This window comes from Elaeis guineensis, chromosome 14 (genome assembly GCF_000442705.2).
Source record: "Elaeis guineensis isolate ETL-2024a chromosome 14, EG11, whole genome shotgun sequence".
Lineage (NCBI taxonomy): Eukaryota > Viridiplantae > Streptophyta > Magnoliopsida > Arecales > Arecaceae > Elaeis > Elaeis guineensis.
In genome coordinates, this window is record NC_026006.2 from 64,770,857 (window position 1) to 64,784,694 (window position 13,838).

Below are 13,838 nucleotides of genomic sequence, written 5' to 3' on the forward strand. Positions count from 1 at the left end.
GCCCAAAAATGCCTTCCATGAATGATCATCCTTGCACGGTGCATTGGACCCCTGTACTTTAAAAGTTCAGGGCTCAAATCTTTTTGCCGTTGCAATCTAATCTTAACCACCTGTATTCATGACATAAAAATATTTAGTCTTCTATACTGCAAATTAAATATATTAATTTCTTTCAGTCAGTATCAACTACCTATAGCAGTTAAAAATCTGTGAAAAGAAATCATCATAAAGCTTAATACAACATGTTTGCAAACTTGAAGTATATCATTTATTAATGAAACAAAAGGAAGCAAAAAAATTTGTCGAAACTGAGGATGCAAGTTGGCTTGGGCTCAACCTGAACCAAACCAGCTAAGCACTCACTGGCTCAGGACAGGCCAAGGTCTTACGAACTAGGTTCCGTCTTGGGCTCAAACATCTCAATTCCTACCCAAACCTCACCCTATCCCAACCGAACACAAGAAGTACTTAAATTTATATGTGTTTCCACAAAATATTTATATGTTTTGGTTAACCATATATTTAGCATTACTGAGAAATTGTGGTGCAAAATTGCAAGCTAAATAAGATGTCAACCAAGTACCGACCTAACAAAATGTTCGAAACCTTTTCATAATCTTAAATTACCCATATAATCCAACCTAACCCAATAAATCCAACCAACTAGCACCAGCCAGACCAAACCAAATTGAGCTGAAGAAGATGTTAGTTTGATAGAACAAAACCCAGCCTGAGTTTGGCTGGATTGGGAGAACTTGAGGCTGGGCTGTGTTAGGTCGGTCCTCAACCTGACCCAACCTGTCCAAGTTGTATTCCTAGTAGAAACACATGCCTTTTGAACTGCTTAATTCTCGTACTCACAAAAACTGATCCTTAATGTGAATTTGCAATATACTACATATTCCACCTGCTTACCGCAATCCTAAAACATACAAGAGAAATTTGTATCTACTTGTTACTCCTTACCGCTTTTTCATTTTCATTTATTTTACAATCTCCCTTTGCAGCCATTCTATCTGCTGAAACCAAAATTGTCTTAAAAATTGTTATTTCAGTGTGATCTGTCTTCTAGATAAATAAATTCTATGGAAGATACATTTCCTTCCCTGCCAAGAAAAGAGTGGGACTTGTTTCACTTTGGTTCACATATAAAAACTTCCTTGTTATGTCAGCAATGGCTAAAAAAGGCATCATTTTTCTCATTCGAAACTGTTGGGTATAAAATACCCCCCAGCCGAAGTTCGTAATGAAGTGACCCTCTGGGGATCCAACTGACTTTCGACCTCCGGCAACATCTCTTCAAACCTTCTGGGCGGCCGAGCCTCCGCCACACTCTCAAGTTTTGCCGACGGGCAGGACCCCACCAGCGTCGATCGGATTCTTCGCAACGTCCGGACTCCTACGGGAGCCGGACCTCGCCCCCAATTCCAATTGCAGGCAGACTTCGTCCGGACTCCTACGGGAGCCGGACCTCGCCCACGACTTCGCCTGCAGACTCCGCCCGGGCTCCTACGGGAGCCGAACTCCGCCCACTAACTCCGGCTGCAGGCAGACTTTGTCCGGACTCCTATGGGAGCCGGACCTCGCCCACGACTTCACCTGCAGACTCCTCCGGGCTCCTACGGGAGCCGGACTCCGCCCACGACTCCAGCTGCAGGTAAACCTCGTCCGAACTCCTACGGGAGCCGGACTCCGTCCTGACTCTAATTGCAGGTAAACTTTGTCCGGACTCCTACGGGAGCCGGACCTCACCCACGACTTCACCTGCAGACTCCGCCCGGACTCCTATGGGAGCCGGACTCCGCCCACGACTCCAGCTGCAGGTAAACCTCGTCCGGACTCCTATGGGAGCCGGACTCCGTCCTGACTCTAATTGCAGGTAAACTTCGTCCGGACTCCTACGGAAGCCGGACCTTGCCCACGACTTCACTGCAGACTCCGCCCACGACTCCAGCTACAGGCAGACTTAGTCCGGACTCCTACGGGAGTCGGACTTCGTCTCCAACCTCAACTGCTGGAAGGCTTTACCCGGACTCCTACGGGAGCCGAACTCGCCCACGACTTCACCTGCAGACTCCGCCCGGGCTCCTACGGGAGCCGGACTCCGCCCACGACTCCAGCTGCAGGTAAACCTCGTCCGGACTCCTACGGGAGCCGGATTCCGTCCTGACTCTAATTGCAGGTAAACTTCGTCCGGACTCCTACGGGAGCCGGACCTCGCCACGACTTCACCTGCAGACTCCGTCGGACTCCTACGAGAGCCAGACTCCGCCCACGACTCCAGCTGCAGGTAAGCTTCGTCCGGACTCCTACGGGAGCCGGACTTCGTCCTGACCTTGATTGCAGGTGACTTCGACCGGACTCCTACGGGAGCCAGATCACGTCTCCGACTCCAGCTACAGGCAGACTTAGTCCGGACTCCTACAGAAGTCGGACTTCGTCCCCAACCTCAACTGCTGGAAGGCTTCACCCAGACTCCCATGGGAGCCGGGCTCCGTCCTCAACCTCGACTGCGAGAAGACTTCGTCCGGACTCCTACGGGAGCCGAGCTCCGCCCACGACTTCACTTACGGGTAAACTCCGTCCGAACTCCTATGGAGCCGGACTTCGTCCTGACCTTGATCGCAGGTGAGCTTCGACCGGACTCCTACGGGAGCCAAATCACGTCTCCGACTCCAGCTACAGGCAGACTTAGTCCGGACTCCTACGGGAGCCGGACTTCGTCCCGACCTCAACTGCTGGAAGGCTTCACCCGGACTCCCATGGGAGCTGGGCTCCGTCCCCAGCTCGACTACAGGAAGACTCCGTCCGGACTCCTACGGGAGCCGAACTTCGCACCTGACTTAAATTGCAGGAAGACTCTATCCGGACTCCTACGGGAATCGGATCTCGTCTCCAACTCCGGCTGCAAGAAGACTTCATCCGGACTCCTACGGGAGCCGGACTCTGAGCTCCTCTCAGACAGGTGGCTAGCCACCTCTCCCCGGACTTCGACCGACAGGCCTGGGCCCACTGGTAGGCCGCAACAACAGCCACGACCCTGCTCCACCTCCTGCAACAGATTCCGCACGGTTCCATCACTCCCTGACAGGCCGCAGTGACGGCCACGACACTACTCCACCTCCTGCGACGGATTTCGCGTGGCTCCATCACTCCCTAGCAGATCGCCATAATGACCACGATTCTGCTCCACTCCCTGCGACGGATACCGGCGATTCCTCCCACCTCCTGACGAGTCGCGACAACGGACGCCGTCCCACTACCCGCAACAGACTCCACGTGGCACGTCCCGACGGTGGCCACGATCCCACTCCACTACTCCTCGCAACAAACTCCGCCTGACTCTGGACAGCCCACTGCCAGACGGTTACAGATATCGCTATCAGTCTGCTGCCCCCTTTCGCCTATAAAAGGGGGCCCCAGATATGTTATTCTATAAGCTCTTTTTACCTAGAAACTCTGCTAAAATTTTCGTTCGAGCACTCCATTCTTGTTGAGGCAGAGAACTGACTTGAGCATCAGAGGGTCTTGCCGGAGCAACCCCACCTTCGGTTTAGACTTCTTTTGCAGGTCCCGACGGCGACCACGACCCCCACAACTCCAGCTTCTCCGACGCAGGCGGATTTTTGCACCAACAGGATTGGCGCTAGAGGAAGGGTTGAACCTTCGCAGTACCCTTGTTCTTAAAGGAACGCTCAATGGGACTGCCCCCGGGCATCTTTTTCGGTGCCCTCTCCTCTCTCCTCCACTTGGTCTTTGCCCGATGCCTCTCCGCAAGGCGTCCACACGGCGATCCACGGCCTCCGCGGCCAGATCTCAGGCTCCGGCCTCACCTCCAGTTTTTCAGCCTCCTCCTCCTCCGACAACGGCGGTCGGTGCGGAGCAATTTGATCTGCTGGCACAGCAGGTCAGGGGCCTCACTGAAGCTGTGCAGGCCATGCAGCAGCAGCAGCAGCCGCAGGTATCAGTGCGCTTGGAAAGGGTGTCACCGGAACACCAGAATCCGACGGTGGGGCGGGCCACTTGGACCAGTCGCCTCGTCTTTCCTGGGAAGACGAACCCGAGGGTGGAGAGCCCACAATCAGATCACGACTCCACCCCTGGAAGATCCCTGCCCCCATTCTGCCAGAGGACCCTCGAGACCCGAAGTCGAGAGGATTTTCTAGACCGGAGACTCCAGGAGATGAACCGGCAGATCGAAGAACTCCGCCACGCTCCCCCCGCTTATGGTGAGGATATTTGCACTGACCCTCCCTTTTCTCAAATGATCATGCAGGAACCGATCCTGCCCAACTTCAAACTCCCCCAGTTCGAAAGCTACGACGGGACTTCGGATCTGGTTGATCATCTGGAGGCCTTCCGGATGATGATGCTGCTTCATGACGCACCCGACGCCATTCTATGCCGAGTCTTCCCATCCACCTTGAAGGGAGCGGCGAGAAACTGGTACTCAGCGCTGAAGTCGGGTACCATCTTTTCCTTCGATCAAATGAGCCACCAATTTGTGGCCCATTTTGTCAGCAGTCGGCGCCCCTGGAAGGGTTCGAGTCCCTCATCAATATCAAGCAGAGAGAGGGGGAGTCCATTCGAGCCTACATCAACCGTTTCAATATCGCCGTACTGGAGGTCCGGAACTTGGACCAGTCGGTAGCAATGACCGCTCTGAAGGACGGCCTTCAGAAGAATGACCTTTTGTTCTCCCTGGAGAAGAAGTACCCCAGGATTTTGCTGATCTGTTGACTCGGGCCGAAGAGTACGCTCGAGCGGAAGAAGCCTTCAAAATGAAGGATGAGGAGACTGCGAGAGAACGGCAGGTGGGAGACTCGAGTAAGCCCGTAGTCGAAAAAGGATCGAGAGAAGCTCGGCCACGTTCTCGAACTCCTCCCGGGCACAAGCGTGTCCATACTTCTCCCCGGGTACGTAGGCAGAGAAGTCCAGACCGTGGAGTACGGCGGGATTCTCCACCGAAAGATTCCGCAACTATGCCCCCCTCAATGCCTCGAAAATCCAAGTACTGATGGAGGTCAAGGAGCAGCTCCCCAGGCCAGAGAGGATGTGCACACACCCCGGGAAGCGCAACCCCAACAAGTTCTGTCTCTACCATCGCGACTACGGCCACGACACGGAGGAATGTATTCAGCTCCTAGACGAGATCGAGGAGCTCATCCGGCGAGGTCGACTCGATAGGTTCATTCAACGTCGGTCTGAGGGTAGAGAAGATCGGCTAAGGGCCCTGCCGCAACCTGAACCGCCAAGGAGGGAGGAGCGGCTCGGAGATCGGCCTCCAATCGGGACCATCGACTCCATCATCGGAGGGCCTCAAGGAGGAGCAAACCTTCCACGATCACGAAACTCGAGAAACCTGTAAATGTACTGCTCATGACTTTGCTCTGAATCTAAATTCCTTTCGACTTTGCATGTCTTTCCCTTTTGGCATGGATTTGTTACGATTGGGGATGACCCCTTCAAACAATTAAAACAAGGTCATGTTAGGAACAGGAGGGGAACCTCGTCCTAACATGAGCCAAATGAAAGTCGATTATTTTAAGATCGGATCGGGGAAAAGGCCCATATAACGGCCCTTGGATGCCCCCTGAGCCATGTTAGAGACAGGAGGAGAACCTCGCCCTAACATGAGCAAAGTCAAAGCCCGGTTCTTTTAGACCGGTTGGAGGGAGAGGCCCTGCAACGCCCTTACGCGCCCCCACAGCCATGTTAGGGACAGGAGGAGAACTTCGCCCTAACGTGAGCAAAGTCAAAGGCCCGATTCTTTTAGACCGAATGGGGAGAGAGGCCCTACAACGTCCTTATGCGCCCCCACGATCACGTCAGGGATAGGAGGAGGACCTCGCCCTAACGTGAGCAAAGTCGAAGGCCCGGTTCCTCTTAGACCGGATGGGGGGAGAGGCCAAACAGCGCCCACATGTGCCCCCACAGCCTTGTTAGGGACAGGAGGAGAACCTCGTCCTAACATGAGCAAAGTCGAAGGCCCGGTTCTTTTAGACCGGATGGGGGGAGAGGCCCTTGCAACGACCCTTATGTGCCCCCACAGCCCCGTTGGGAACAGGATGAGAACCTCATCCTAACCTGAGCTGAGATCGACTACGTCAAGAACAGAAGGAGAACCTCATCTCGACGATGACAAAAACTCGACCGCCCAACAAAATTGGATAAAGAGAAAAGTCCCCTCAATGGCATCTCTACACTTCTACGTGACCCCTCAAAAAGCAAGGGGAGGACCCTCACTCGAAAAGAGGAGGAAAATTAAAAAGGAAAGCGACGGATTACGCCAGCAACAGACGAAAAATAAACCACACCAAAGACCTAAGGAACCTCGTCTCAACAAAGAGGGAAAGCTCCTACCAAACATCCCCGGTCTCTAAGGAGGCTCTCGACACAGGTCAAGAAAACAGCGACACCTTCGAGGTAATGCGGAGTTCGGACCATCAAGCTCGAGCCTACGGCCATGGACGACAAGAAAAGCAAATCAGCGTGGCGACGACTGGGCACCTCCAAACGACGTCAACGTCGGACAAGTCAAAAGACAAAAGAAGTTCGACGGGCGACAATTTAATACAATACGTGGATGAGGTAACACAAAATCTCTTTTTCATTCCATTTGCGAAATATACACCACGAAGCCTAGAAGGCCAAAGGAAGAAAAGCGAAACGACAAGAGCAAGACAAAACAACAAAAGAGAAAATGTATGCATGGAAAGATGGAAGGCCAAAAAGAGCCCTAGGAAAGCTCTGCTCCTTCCGACCTCGAATTATCTGCTTCACCCCTTATCCAGGACTGCCTCAGATTTTCAACTTCTTCTTCTAGCTCTCTCTTTTTCAGCAGCGCATCCTAGAGCGCCCGACGGAGTCGCTGGCTTTCGTTCTCTGCCTCTCGACGTCTCTTTCTCAGGACCTCGAATTCTACCTCCGCGTCCTTGACGGCCTGCTGCTCACATGCCAGCTGGACTTTAATTGCTGCAGCTCAACCGTCCTCTCCCCAAGGGCGACAGAAAGTCCTTCTGCAGTTCTTCTTAGGGATTGAAGTTCATTGGAATCCCGAGAGGAAGCGAGCTGAGCCCTGTCAGCCAGCTGCCCTTGAAGACGGGCGACTTCGTCGGTCGCCACCCTAAGTCTCCCTTTATATTCATCCACCTGCCTGCGCCAGCCGGCCCGATGCACGTCGTAGCTCACCTCGGTATCCTGAAGCTGTTGCTGAAGGTCGGAGACCTTCTTCGACCACTCCCGATCGCCGTCGGCCCGAGTCAAGAGCCGGGACGAACTTCCCTCCAGCTGGCCAATCCTCTCCTGCGCAGCTGACAGTTCTACCCTGAGAGAACTGATCTTGGCAGCTTGAGCCTAAATTCGATCGCTGGCGCTCTTCTTGTGTTCCTCAAGCTCCTTCGCGAAGTCCGCCTTTCTCCGGCTGTACTCCATAATCCCCTTCACGTGGAAATTTCGAAAGCGGGTGGCCTCCGAGGTGGCTTCAGAGTAACCCCCCTCAACCTGCGAAGCTCGCCTTCCATCTTCTTCGACCTTTTTGTCAAATGAAGAACTTCCTTCTTCAGCCGCTGAATCGTGGACTTCAGCAGAATCCTCAGGGGCAGGGGAAGTGCTTCGACAGGACACTGCCATCGAGAGACAAAAGCGTCAAGGCGCGTCTCATTGCAGAAAGAAAAACAAAAAAGGAGGAAGGAAGAAAGGAGAAGCCATCCACGACGAAAAATTCAACTTTATTGATTGAATATTTTTTAAAGACAAAAAGAAAAAAAAATTATAGTAAAAGAAAAATACAATGTCGGAGGTCTCAGACCTCTGCAGTAGGAGTTGGGGAGCTCGGTGTCCCTGGAAGGGGGGCTGCGGCAGCAGTAGCGGCAGGAGAGGGACCGGCCTCATCTTCAGACTCCTCGTCCAAGAAGCTGAGATCGAGCTCGGAAAATTTTCTGGCCACCTTCTCCTGGCAGAGCTCGAACCCCTTGATGAACGCTTCCTGGCCGAATCGGACGTTCAGGTCCCTCATCTCCGCGGAGGTCTTGAACTCCTCTACCGCAAGAACCCTGACCTCCGAGACCAGGACCAGAATCTGCTCCGCCAAATTGGCGACCTCGGCCTCCACCTTTCTCACCGTCTCCTCCGAGGTCTGCTTCTCTTCCTCCCGTGCCTGTTTTTCTTTCTCCAGGGCCTCTTGAAGGGTAACTACTTCGGCGGCCTTTTCTTTGAGACGAGCGACTTCGGTCCGGCGACGCTCCTCCGCCTGGATGACATCCCTCCTTGCCCGGTTCGTCGCCTCGATGTTGGCAAGGAGCTGGTGCCCAATCTACAAGGACGGCTAGGGGGTCAGAACAAGGGTCGAAAAGCCAATTAAATGAAGATTTATTTACCTCGAGAAAGGACCCTGGGGAGTCCCAAACCCGCTGCTCAGGATCGACGCGGTCGATCCTCTCGACGACTTCGGGCAGAATGCAGCCGTCGATCAGCCGCTTGATCAAGTCCTGTCATTGAAGAGATTCTCCGGCTCTTCTTCGGAACCAAGGGACTCTTCAACGATGGCTCGGCGGCTACTCGCCCTGCGGGCCACCGACTTTCTTCTCCTCCCCCTCTCGACTCCGGGCGCCTTCGTGGAACGGACCCCCAAAATGGGAGCCCCAGTCGGCGGACTCCTTGAAGAGGCCCGGGGGGCCGGTGGCTCGGAGTCCGAAGGAACGTCAACCACGGGAGCCGCCTGGACAGGTGCAGCCGAGCTCGTCTCCTCCACTCTGGCCTTCTTTGCTGATCCGGAGGCCGCGGCACCTTTTCTTTTGTGGGCCTTGGGGCCCCTGGCGAGCATCCATGCTGCTTCGGTATCTATTCCTAAAAAAAAAAATCAATAATCAATAATGGAGTAAAAAAGGAAGAAGTGACACGCAAAAAAAAAAAAAGAAGAAGAAGAAAAGAAAAGAGAGAGAAGAAAAAAGAGAGAAAGAAGGAGGATGGAAGAAAAGAAGAGAAGAGAAAAGATGGAATACTCGCAGGATCCTGGGGGCTCAAGCCGATGTTGAACAAAAATTGCTCCCTCAGAAGGTTGGGAAGGGAAGGAGCGGAATAGTCAAGAAGCTTCCGGACGGCCTGAAGGTCGTCCTCCCCCAGGCTGGGAGCCCGACGGATAGAGTCCCTCAGAGAGCCCCAAGGGGGCAGGCCCAGCCTCATGGTCGGACAGTGGACGAAGAGGTATTTCTCCTTCTAATTGTGGATTGAAGAGGAAGCACCTTTCAGCAACCCCTTCTTGCCAAACTGGAGGGAGAAATACCACCAGTCCTTCGCCGAAGGGTGACGCTTGAAAGTGTAGAAATGCCTAAACAAAGAAAGGGATGGCTGAACTTCGACTACGTGGCAAAGAGAAAGAAACCCTATCAAAAACCTAAAGGAATTTGGAGCAACTAAAGCCAAAGAGATATCTAAGAAGCGGAAAAAGGGCGACAACAAAAGGCGGAAGCGGAAGCCGGTGTCCGGTACGGAACGCCTCCTGATACAGGCAAAAACGACCGGGTGGGGGAGTGCTAGCCCGGTCGGAGGGGCCAGGAAGCTTCAGATCGTACTCCGGAGGAACTCCATACTGAACCCTTATCAGTAGGAGTTCATCCGGAGTCAGAGAGCAGGGAATGGCACTCGGCGCAAAAATCGAACGAAGCCCAGTCCCAAATGTGGGTTCGTCTATAGAATGGGGGTCCTGGGAGGCTGAGGCGGAAGAACTCCCGGAACCGCTAGAGGCGGAGGTGCCGGAAGACATTTCGAATGACTTCAAACGAAGATCCTAAAGATCCTAGAGAAATCAGACGGGACAAAGGACGAGAGGTTGCGGAAGATCAAATCGGAGGAATACGACAGAAGAAAATAGAGGAGAAAAGGCCCCTAAGTGACAAGAAGAAAAATGAAAGTTCTGGGACTAACCTAGATCGCTCTGGAGGATGCCGAAGGGCGAGGACAGGGATGACTCGAAAGATGCCTAAGGCCAAAGAAGACGCCAAGGAGGGTCAGGGCTCTCGAAGAAAAGGCGGATACCGATAGAACTTTCAGGCGGAAAGGCGGGTTTAAATAGATCCTGGGATCCGGCGCCATAATGATTGCGAATCCCCCAGGCCGACCCGTGCTCGACGCGTGTTCCACTCACCTCGGCAGGCGGCTAAAAGCGGCTGACAGCTGACGGAGCCATTACTGCGCCATACCTGGGCCAACGTACCAGCGAAAATTCTGAAGGGTCCCTTCGAGTCGCCCCGATTCGAAAAAACTCCAGCACGCACGCATTTAATGCCAAAATATCTGGGGGCGATCGTACACGGGATTCAAGGGGATAACTTCGGCTGCAAAAATTTCTCTGTACTTCCTTCATTCAAAATTCGAACTCGGAAGTAGGGGGACTGGTGTTGGGTATAAAATACCCCCCAGTCGAAGTTCGTGATGGGAGTGACCCTCCGGGGATCCAATTGACTTTCGACCTCCGGCAACATCTCTTCAAACCTCCCGGGCGGCCGAGCCTCCGCCACACTCCCAAGTTTTGCCAACGGGCAGGACCCCGCCAGCGTCGACCGGATTCTTCGCGACGTCCGGACTCCTACGGGAGCCGGACCTCGCCCCCGATTTCAATTGCAGGCAGACTTCGTCCGGACTCCTACGGGAGCCGGACCTCGCCCACGACTTCGCCTATAGACTCCGCCCGGGCTCCTACGGGAGCCGGACTCCGCCCACAACTCCGGCTGCTGGCAGACTTTGTCCAGACTCCTACGGGAGCCGGACCTCGCCCACGACTTCATCTGCAGACTCCGCCCGGGCTCCTACGGGAGTCGGACTCCGCCCACGACTCCAGCTGCAGGTAAACCTCGTCCGGACTCCTACGGGAGCCGGACTCCGTCCTAACTCTAATTGCAGGTAAACTTTGTCCGGACTCCTATGAGAGCCGGACCTCACCCACGACTTTACCTGCAGACTCCGCCCGGGCTCCTATGGGAGCCGGACTCCGCCCATGACTCCAGCTGCAGGTAAAGCTCGTCCGGACTCCTACGGGAGCCGGACTCCGTCCTGACTCTAATTGCAGGTAAACTTCGTCCGGACTCCTACGGGAGCCGGACCTCGCCCATGACTTCACCTGCAGACTCCGCCCGGGCTCCTACGAGAGTCGGACTCCGCCCACGACTCCAGCTACAGGCAGACTTAGTCCGGACTCCTACGGGAGCCGGACTTCGTCCCCAACCTCAACTGCTGGAAGGCTTTACCCGGACTCCTACGGGAGTCGAACTCCGCCCACGACTTCACCTGCAGACTCTGCCCGGGCTCCTACGGGAGCCGGACTCCGCCCACGACTCCAGCTGCAGGTAAACCTCGTCCGGACTCCTACGAGAGTCGGACTCCGTCCTGACTCTAATTGCAGGTAAACTTCGTCCGGACTCTTACGAGAGCCGGACCTCGCCCACGACTTCACCTGCAGACTCCGCCCGGGCTCCTACGGGAGTCGGACTCCGCCCACGACTCCAGCTGCAGGTAAACTTCGTCCGGACTCCTACGGGAGCCAAACTTCGTCCCTGACCTTGATTGCAGGTGGACTTCAATCGGACTCCTACAGGAGCCAGATCACGTCTCCGACTCCAGCTACAGACAGACTTAGTTCGGACTCCTACAGAAGCCGAACTTCGTCCCCAACCTCAACTGCTGAAAGGCTTCACCCGGACTCCCATGGGAGCCGGGCTCCGTCCTCAGCCTCGACTGCGAGAAGACTTCGCCCGGACTCCTACGGGAGCCGAGCTCCGCCCACGACTTCACTTACGGGTAAACTCCGTCCGGACTCCTACGGGAGCCGGACTTCGTCCCTGACCTTGATCGCAGGTGAGCTTCGATCGGACTCCTACGGCAGCCGGACTTCGTCTCCGACTCCAGCTACAGGCAGACTTAGTCCGGACTCCTACGGGAGCCGGACTTCATCCCCGACCTCAACTGCTGGAAGGCTTCACCCGGACTCCCATGGGAGCCGAGCTCCGTCCCCAGCTCCGACTACGGGAAGACTCCATCCGGACTTCTACGGGAGCCGGACTTCGCACCTGACTTAAATTGCAGGAAGACTCTACCCGGACTCCTACGGAAACCGGATCTCGTTCCCAACTCCGGCTGCAAGAAGACTTCATCCGGACTCCTACGGAAGCCGGACTCCGAGCTCCTCTCAGACGGGTGGCTAGCCACCTCTTTCCGAACTTCGACCGACAGGCCTGGGCCCACTGGTAGGCCGCAGCAACAGCCACGATCCTGCTCCACCTCCTGCAACAGATTCCGCGCGGCTCCATCACTCCCTGGCAGGCCGCAGTGACGGCCACGACACTGCTCCACCTTCTGCGACGGATTTCGTGTGGCTCCATCACTCCCTGGCAGATCGTCATAATGACCACGATTCTGGTCCACTCCCTGCGACGGATACCATGCGATTCCTCCCACCTCCTGGCGAGTCGCGACAACGGATGCCATCCCACTACCCGCAACAGACTCCACGTGGCACGTCCCGGCGGTGGCCACGATCCCACTCCACTACTCCTCGTAACAAACTCCGCCTGACTCTGGACAGCCCACTGCCAGACGGTTACAGATATCGCTATCAGTCTGCTGCCCCCTTTCGCCTATAAAAAGGGACCCCAGATACGTTATTCTATAAACTCTTTTTACCTAGAAATTCTACTAAAATTTCCGTTCGAGCACTCCATTTTTGTTGAGGCAGAGAACTGATTTGAGCATAGGAGGATCTTGCCGGAGCAACCCCACCTCCGATTTAGACTTCTTTTGCAGGTCCCGGCGGTGACCGCGACCTCCACAACTCCAGCTTCTCCGACGCAGACAGATTTTTGCACCAACAGAAATTATGAACTTCCTCGTTCTCAAAGGATAATTATTTAGATCCAATCCTGAAATGATCTGTGCACCATTTAAGATAGAAAAGGCCGTTTCAGCTGCTATGCTGCATCAAAAGGGGAAAGTATAAACAATTATCTCTTGGACACGTCCTTCCACGCCCTATAACTTTCGCATTGTGATGCCCTTCCACATGGACCTTTATTCGTTTTCCAGGATTGACAATGTCATTGCATTAAAATTGCTCTGGTAAACAGAAGTTAAAGAAAATTATGTCAGGGAAAAGAGTTAAATGCAAGGAACACTTATAACATTTTTTTCCCCCGACAAGAAGGGCCAATATCATATTTACCACTCCAACAACAAGGCTCCTAGTCAGATTACTATTATTCACCTACAATAGTTGATACCCCTTCCTGAAGGAAAAAACAATTTTTATGATCTCCATCTTCAACAAGCATGCCTAATACTGAGTTTTGTACCCTCTTCATATACTAGAAATATGAATCAATTTCATCCAATCGTTGGATATTTGAGTCCAACAACAGAAGAAAAAAATATTCATTGCAAAAGTGATACCACATCAAATCTATAACAAACCAAATGAAAACTTTTATATTTTACCAGTTGCCGTGTATTTCATCGGTTCCCGTGGATAATAGCCTACACTGCCCCACGTATTTCACTCATTTTCGACTGTTGATTAGTTTGTTACAACGGTGACGTGGTATCACCGTTGCAATGAAAATTTACTTAGAAGATCTTTTTGAAAGTAAATTTGAATGGATTCCCTGAAATTTGAAACATAATACAATTGTTGATTGCAAAGCTCCCATGGAACGTGAAAGAATAAGAAGACCAGTTCCAAGCATAGAAGCACGTTCTTATCAGCACCTTTAATTTTACCAATGCCAGTCCAAAAGCATTTTTTGTTACATAGAACAAACATGCAAATCAAGAAAGTTTCGAAAGCGTAAATC

General features: G+C 53.5%; 1 protein-coding gene across 1 annotated transcript in view; it reads right to left on the minus strand.

Moving 5' to 3' along the window:
• LOC105057358 (mitochondrial succinate-fumarate transporter 1) overlaps positions 1-13,838 on the minus strand; it is a 72,001-nt gene that overhangs the window by 56,898 nt on the left and 1,265 nt on the right. The window lies entirely within an intron of this gene.